At 36.1% G+C, this 8,927-nt stretch overlaps 1 non-coding gene across 1 annotated transcript; it reads left to right on the plus strand.

Annotated features, from left to right (window-relative positions):
- Positions 1 to 6,043: 6,043 nt before the first annotated feature.
- Positions 6,044 to 6,147, plus strand: LOC132211567 (U6 spliceosomal RNA). Its single transcript, XR_009447482.1, has one exon. It is a non-coding gene; the product is annotated as a U6 spliceosomal RNA (small nuclear RNA).
- Positions 6,148 to 8,927: the final 2,780 nt, after the last annotated feature.

The following is an 8,927-nucleotide window of genomic DNA, read 5'->3' on the forward strand; positions in this document are numbered from 1 at the left end:
AAATGAAAACAACAAAGTTAGAACAGTAACAGTACCTCCCTGATGAAGAAGTGCTATTGCCTGCATCACATGCAATATGGCAGGAGAGGGGCAATGTGTCTGCATAAGTAAGTCTGTGAATGTTAGAATCTGATTGCAATGGTTCTCACCTTGGCTTTCCCACTCACTAACCCTTAAAAAATTATCTGATACTAAAACCCTTCAGTTGCAAATTAGAGATAATAATAATATGTATTCCATGGGTTACTATGAAGTAACAAAGAAAATGAATGTAAAATACTCAGCACAGTGATTGTCTGTATTAGTTTGCTAGGGCTGCCATAATAAAATTCCAGACTACCCAGTTACTGCCTTTTATTGAAAATAAAATATAGAAACCTAACAGACTGGGAGATAAACTAACCAAATAGCTCAAGGGTAATTGTTCTATCATATTCTACCATACAGTAGTCTGACCCTTGAACAACAGAAATTTATTTTCTGATAGTTCTAGAGCAGGGGTGGGCAAACTTTTTGACTCAAGGGCCACAATGGGTTCTTAGACTGGACCGGAGGGCCGGAACAAAAGCATGGATGGAGTGTAAGTGTGAACTAATATAAATTCAAAGTACACATCATTACATAAAAGAGTACGGTCTTTTTTTTTTTTTAGTTTTACTCATTTCAAACGGGCCGGATCCGGCCCTTGGGCCGTAGTTTGCCCACGGCTGTTCTAGAGGCTAGAAATCAAGGTGTTGGCAAAGCTGGTTCCTTCTGAGTTCTCTCGCTTTGGCTTGTAGACAGCTACCTTCTCCCTGTGTCTTCACGTGGTCTTCCTCTCTGTATCCTAATCTCTTAGGATACCAGTCATATTAGATTAGGGTTCACCCCAACTACTTCATTTAACTTTAATTACTTCTTTAAAGACTCTGTTTCAAATACAGGGACATGCTAAGGTACTGGAGGTTAGAACTTCAACATGAATTGTAGGTGGGGATAGAAAACAAAATTTAGCCATAAAACTGGTCTATAAGATACTCAATATATGTTAGCTATCATTGTTGCTGCGCTGTTATTATCACCATTATTATCGTAGGCTGTTTTCATATATTTTATTTCACAAATAGAGGAACTTTAATCCTAAGGATGTTTAAATAGTATCTGCCATATCATGTGGTTCAGGAGAATTCAAAGTGTAAGCTTCTGGTCGTTTTCATATTGGTTTTAGAACACTACTAGAGTCAATGTCAAAAGTTCATTCCATATTTAAGCCAATGGCTTCATTCTGTTCTTCAGTTGCAAAATGTACCCCAACCGTGGTCAGTCACATTATAAAAGTCATTATTTCATAATGGGAACAAGGCAGAGTGTGTGTCTGGATCAGCAGAAATTATTGGCATGACCAGAAAAACAACCCAGGGAGCATGCCCTTCCTCTAAATGAATAAATGATTTCTTATCAGATCTTTTTTACAGTGAAATGCAGAAATGCTTAAGAAATGACAATTGTTCCCCAATGAAGCAATGAAGGCAAAATGAGATTTTACTTGGGTTTTCCCTTTTAAAAGTACTTAAGCTAGTATAATGAAATTAGTGGCATCTATAGCAACATTTAATGGCAAACCACTTATTTTACTTCTCATTACTTTTATAATTTCCTTGTAAGATACTTAAACAGTATGCCCTGAGGGGACTAAGGGAAGAAAGGCTCAATTATATTTTCAGATATGTATACAGATACTTTATTTACTACAGATAGAACTGCTAAGAATCCAGCTCCACTTTGAAAATGATTTGCTACAAAGTAGACATAGAAGATAGACTTGTGTGTTTTCAATAGCCCACATTCAAAAATCTCAAATTATTATAATTTGCAATCACTGACATCTACATGGAATTTGGGATAATAAAAAATAAAATTAGCACTAGCCGGTTTGGCTCAGTGGATAGAGCGTTGACCTGTGGACCAAAGGGTCCCAGGTTCAATTCCAGTTAAAGGCATATATCTCAGTTGCAGGCTCCTCTCCGGCCTGGGCCCTGGTCCAGGCTCGTGCAGGAGGCAACCAGACGATGTGTTTCTCTCACATTGGTATTTCTCTGTCTTTCCCTCACTCTTCCAACTCTTCCACTCTCTCTAAAATTCAATGGAAAAAATATCCTCAGGTAAGGATAAAAAAATCGTAATAAAATAAAATTAATAAAATTAAAATGGAATAATTTCTTTCCATCAAATATAAACTGAATATTTGAACTCATCTCTTCTGTCCCTATACACTTTTTCATAAAGCCATATTAAATCAAAATAGAAATATCACCTGTAAAACATGCCCTAGTGGAATGTTTCTAACTTAAATCTGCCACTAACCAAAAACAACTGAGAAAAATTTGGCAGGCTACCGTTTTACTGGACAATATTATTTTATATTTTTATGCTTCTGACTTGCATTCAACACAGAAATCTCCAGTGATTTGGAGCATCACTCAGAATTTCTTGAGGTATGATTATCCCTCTCTAGCCAAAAAGAGTTTTACTAAAGTGGGGCACCAGGAAAATAACCCAGAGTCCTCTGGAACTCAAAATCTATTTGGACCACAAAGAAACAGTCACCAGACCTCACCCCCATAGTGAACAGTAACCTGATAGTTGGCTTCTAAATTATACAACTCTGCCATATATCTAGAACCAAATGGTCCTAGAATTTCCCCAACTGGAAATAATTAAAATATACAGTCATGTGTTGCTTAATGATGGGGATATGTTCTGAGAAATGTATCACTAGGTTACTTCTTCATTGTGAGAACATCATAGATTACATTAACACAAATCTCCATGGTTTAAACTACTATACATCTAGGCTATATGGTATAGCCTATTGCTCCTAGATTACAAACCTGTACAGCATGTTACTGTACTGGGTACTCTAAGAAATTATAATTAAATGGTATTAAATATAGAAAAAATACAGTAAAAAAACAATGTAAAAGAAAAAAATGGTACACCTATGTAGGGCACTTACCATGAATGGAGCTTAAAGCACTAGAAGTTGCTATGAGAGAGTCAGTGAGTGAGTGGTGAATGAATGTGAAAGCCTCAGGCATTACTGTACACTACTGTAGACTTTATAAACACTGCATGCTTAGGCTAAACTACATTTATTATAAAAATATTTTTCTTTCTTTAATAATAAATTACCCTTAGCTTATAGTAACCTTTTCACTTTATAAATGTTTTATTTTTTCAACTTTTTTACTGTCTTGTACTAACAATTAGCTTATTCTAAAGCTTATTTTCTTTTTAAAATTATTTTTTTTTACTTTTTTGTTAAAAGCTAAGATATAAATATACACACTAGCCTAGGCCTACACAAAGTAGAGATCATCAATATCCCTGTCTTCCAACTCCACATCGTTTTTTTTAAGTTTTTTTTTTTTTATTGATTTCAAAGATGAAGGGGGGGAGAGAGAGAGAGAGACATGGTGAGAGAGAATCATGGATCGGCTGTCTCCTGCACACCCCCCACTAGGGATCGAGCCCACAACCTGGGCATGTGCCTTGACCAGGATTCGAACCGTGACCTCCTGGTTCATAGGTCAATGCTCAACCACTGAGCCACGCCAGCCGGGCATCCACCTCCACATCTTGTCCCACTGAAAGGTCTTCAGGGGCAATACATGAATACATCAATCATCTCCTGTGATAACAAAGGCCTTCTTCTGGAATACCTTCTGAATGAACTGCCAGAGGCTTTTCTTGAAAGGGGACACTTTTTGAGAAATATGTCCATTGTGGTTTGCTTGATTTGTTTCATTTTTTAAAAATCATAGATTTGCCCTGGCCAGGTGGCTCAGTTGGTTAAAGTATCGTCCTTGTGCCAAGAGATTGCAGGTTTGATTCCCGGTGAGGGGGCAAGTACAAGAGGCAATTGGTTGATGTTTCTCTTACACTGATCTCTCTCTCTCTCTCTCTCTCTCTCTCTCTCTCTCTCTCTCTCTCTCCTTTCTTTCTCTCTAAAACCAGTGTTGGGGATGCAGGTTTTCAAACTTTTTAAGGGACTTGTTGAGGCCTGCAAAAGTAACCCCTTCATTGTGAATTTTATTGGGGGTTCTTTTCTTTTCTTGCTATTTCCTTTTCTCTTACTTCTTCTTCAGCTATGCATTCCTATTCTAGTTCCAACAACTCTTCATTAGTCAATTTCTCAGAACCACCTATAGGAGCTCCACAATGTCATCCTCATTCACACCCAGGTTAAAGTCATTTGCCTTCTCAATCATAGTTTTGTTGATTTTTGCAACCTCCTCACTCATGGCTAATCCTCTGAAGTCATGGACAAATCTCTTTAGTGTCTTCTTCTAGATGACCTGCATACACTCCTTGGTGACATCACCCAAGCCCACACAAGACTCTTGATGCAGTCACAATGTTTTAATCCTTCCAGAATTGCATTGGTGTCTTCTCAGTGTCTTCCTCAGTTGCAACAATAGTCTGCGCAAAGTAGTAGACCTTAAAAGCTGCTATAACTCCTGATCCCTTGGTTGGATCAAAAAGTAGTATTTGAAGGAAGAAACATCATTTTTATATTGGGATGAAGATTACCAAAAAAAGGGAGGTGTATGGGAGTACTGACCAAAGATATTGAATGGAAAACTCAGACTTCAACCCTCCAGAACCATGAGAAAATAAATATATGTTATTTAAGCCACTCACTCTATGGTAGATTATTATGGCAGTGTAAGCAGACTAATATAGATGCCAAAACCAAAGGACAGTCTCTTCAAAAACTGCTGCTGGGAAAACTGGATATCCACATGCAAAGAATGAAGTTGCACCTTTACATTACACCACACACAAAAATCAGCATAAACTAGATCAACGACCTAAACTTAAAACTATAAAACTCTTAGAAGAAGATACATATAGAAAAAAAAGCTTCAGGACATTGGATTTGTTAAGAAAGTCCTACATAAGGACACCAAAAGCACAGGAAACAAAAATAAAAACAAATAAATTGTACTATATCAAATTTATTTAAACTAAATAAATTGTACTTTAAAACTTCTGTTTATTAAAGGATACAACCAACAGAGTTAAAAGACAACCTTTAGAATGAGAGAAAATATGTTGAAATCATATATCTGATAAGGGGTTAATATCCAGAATATATAAATAACTCCTACAACTCAAAACAACAATAATAAAAAACCTGACTAAAAAATGGGCAAAGGATGTAAATAGACATTTCTCCAAAAATGATATCCAAATGGCCGACAAACATATGAAAAGATGTTTAACATACTAATCACTGGGAAAATGATTAGTTTGTTTTATAAAAATAAACAAACAAAAAAAGAAGAAAATAATAAGTGCTGGCAAGGCTGTTCAGAAATTGGAACCCTTGTGAGCTGTTGGTTGGAATGTAAAATGGTACAGCTACTATCAAAAGTATTATGTCAGTCCTCAGAAGTTAAAAATAGAATTACCATCTAATCCAGCAATTCCATTTCTAGGTATATATCCACAAGTATTGAAAGCAGAATCCCAAAGAGATATTTGCACATTTAAGTTCATAGCATTACTAATTATTATATCTAAGAGGTAAAAGCAAACCAAGTATCCACTGACAAATGAATGGATAAATAAGATGTGAGATAGATACACACACACACACACACACACACACACACACACACAATATAATGCAACCTTAAAAGGAAGGAAATTCTGACATGTTACAACATGCAGAACCTTTAGGACATTATGCTAAGTGAAATAAGCCAGTCACGAAAGACAAAATACTGTATAATTGCATTTAAATGAAGGATCAAGAGTAATCAAATTCATAGAGATAGAAAGTAGAGTGGTGATTACCAGGAGTTAGGGGAGAAGAACATGAAGAGTTTAATGGGCATAGAGTTTCAGTTTTACAAGCTGAAAAAGTTCTGGGGATGAATTGTATAACAATGTGAATATAGTTAACATTACTGAGCTGTACCACTTAGAAATGGTTAAGATAACAAATTTTATTATGCATTTTTACAATAAAAAATTTTACAAAATTCTTTTTTAAGTGCTCGCTTCAGCAGCACTTATACTAAAATTGGAACGATACAGAGAAGATTAGCATGGCCCTTGCGCAAGATTCTTTTTTAAGAACAAAGTTCACACCTGTCTCACTAGTGTTCCAGAAAAAGTACACTAAAAGAGAGAAAATCTCTATAAAAGAGGCCACTCCATGATGCAATGATCAGTGATTTATACTTGAGAGATGGATTACTCAGTCTCATATAACATAAGTTTAATATGCTGGGAAGCACTCCTTTGGCCTTGGTCAGAGGTGGGAAGAGTGAAAAAGAGAATTAGACAAAGGAAACAAAGCTTTATTCAATACTCAGAGGCAGCAAGTGTTGGCCTTTTTCTCTTTCTTTCTTTTTTCCCCTCCTAAAATAGTTAACAAAAGTGTGATGTCACACAGATCTTACTGAGCTGAATAACTATGGGGTCCCATGGTGACCTTAACATTTGAATTCACACTCCTACTCAATGAGGGGCTTTTTTAGAACAAAGGCTTTTTTACATATTTGTTACAAAGCACAGCAAGATTTCAGGGAAAGAATTATGTGACAGTTGAAGAGAATGCCTACGCAGAAAAATTATTAATATGGTAACTTGCAGATGAAACACACACACTGGCTGCACTGACTATGATATAATTCAAGTCTAGCTAATTTCCAAAGAACAACGTATTGCATATGATTTGCAAATACTGGGCTTTTGTTTCATAAAACTCCAAAAAAAATGTGTCACCATTTTGCATGTGAAGCTGGACATACTACATAATGATTATCTCTTAGTCTGAAGAAAGTTCTAGTAGGCTGAGGGAAAGGTTTGAAAACACGGTAAGATACACACAGCCAGCTATAACCTTGAAAAGGAGGAAGAGTAATACACTCTATTTCTTTTGTTTTTGTGGGGGTTTTTTGTGTTTTAAATAAGTTTTTATTTTACGAATGAAGAGTCATATTCTGCTTAAAAATCGAAAGGCATTTTTCCAAGATACAAACAAAAGAAAGAAAAAAGACAGATAAAAAGAGACCACCAGGAGCCTCAGAGATAACTTACAATTTCTTCTTAAAACACTATTAAAAATTATGGGTCATATGCATGTCAATACATACAAAAATGCTAGAATAAATTCAGTAAAATAAAAAGTGGTTTCCTTAAAAAATGAAGTCTATACTTTTTGTTTTTCAACTGTTTCTTAGTAGAAATGTATTATCACCATCATTTATAGACTTCAAAAGGAGGACTCTACTGGATTTTCTGAAAGCTTATCATGTGCTGGGACAAAGCATAACTCTAACATTCTGTCTGCCCACAATGTCCTCCAGAATTTGGCTCTCAGGAGTTTCTGATATCTAGGAAAGCAAACAGGAATGTGGATAACTGTAAAACTAAAGTGTTGCAAACCAGCCAGCCTGGCTCTAACAAATGTCAAGTTTTTTTGTTTGTTGGTGGATATTGTAAAACTCTAATATTTAAAGGTAAAAGGGGAAGCAAGCACTCCCAACCCCTGTGCCTTTCTTCCAAGGGGTCTTTTTCAATAAAAGAAATCTCAGGCCACCTTCTCCCAAATGAAAAAAACATTTATTAGCGAGCAGGTGTGACTTCTTTTAAACTACAGAGTTCCTCTGTCTGACTTAAAAAATAAGGAGCAGTCCCTTGCATGAAATGTCCTCTGCAAAGGGGATTCAAAAGAGGATTTTTGGAAAGTTGGATCCTATAGTCTGATCCCCATCTGTTGGGGCAAGGGGCCTATAGGTTCACCAGAATGAAAACCTGGTGTTCTGCTCCATTGACACATACTGCTGGCCAAGTGAGTATCTTCTATAAATTTGTTCAGACTATGGCGATAGGTCCTGTGTCACCATTCTAACCAGCCTTATAACCTAAATATCATTCATTTCAATTTCATCAATAACAATATTTTATTAACTAACTAATCCTAAGGCATGTATTTAGAATAAGAAACTCACCTACTAATTAACTCTCTTTAAGGTAATGACTATAAGTTAACTTGTACTTATCCTAGGTACTGTATTTAGGGTATAGGGGAGAAAAAAATCATCTGCCTTTCTAAGTTCTTTTGGCTAGTCTAATAAGTAAATTGACATAAACCAGATTAATCAGTAGAAAAACCAATTTAATTATATATGTGCAGGGCCCCATAGATATGGCACTTAAGGACCAGTCACACAATGATGCTTATATACTATCTTGAGCTAAGGAATGGTAGGGCCTGGGGCTTTAAAGGGGAAGAGAGTAACTCATAGCATGATAAGAAGAGCAAATATTTGATAACTAGATGTCTGTCCTGCCATACAGATAGGTCATTTAAATAAAAGTTATTTCTGGGCCAGGCTCCCTACCTAAATTCTTTAGGTAGTTAAAGGAGAGGTAAATTTTTTTCTGTTGAGTCTTTATTGTCTTAAGCTCAAAATCAACCATATGCCAAAGTGGCATATTTTGGGGTCATGTATTCTGCTCCCCCTCAAGGGTAAATTATCCCACAGACAGTATAACCAATAGAGGTAGCACTGGAGCAAAGGCTTAAATCCAAACTTAACTGAAGACCTCCTACTTGCTACATCCACAAGCTCTAAGATAAATAAGGAAAAAAAGAAGAGGGCAATGAAATGGACAAAAAAGAGAAAAGAAAAGCATGATTCTTGCCCTCCATGATTTCACCATCTCTTCATGAATGATAACCAGATGGCAGTTTTGTTTGGGTAGTTGAGAAGAGTGGGTACAAATGGAAAAATATTTCAAGCTAAGAACAACTACTTCTACAGAGGCCTTTATGTGGCTTCTTTGTTAGTAATCAATATACTTTGGGAGATTAAACAAGAATAACTGGAGAAACTAAGATGGCGGCATAGATAAACACCGGGAAA

This window comes from Myotis daubentonii, chromosome 10 (genome assembly GCF_963259705.1).
Source record: "Myotis daubentonii chromosome 10, mMyoDau2.1, whole genome shotgun sequence".
NCBI classification, from domain to species: Eukaryota; Metazoa; Chordata; class Mammalia; order Chiroptera; family Vespertilionidae; genus Myotis; species Myotis daubentonii.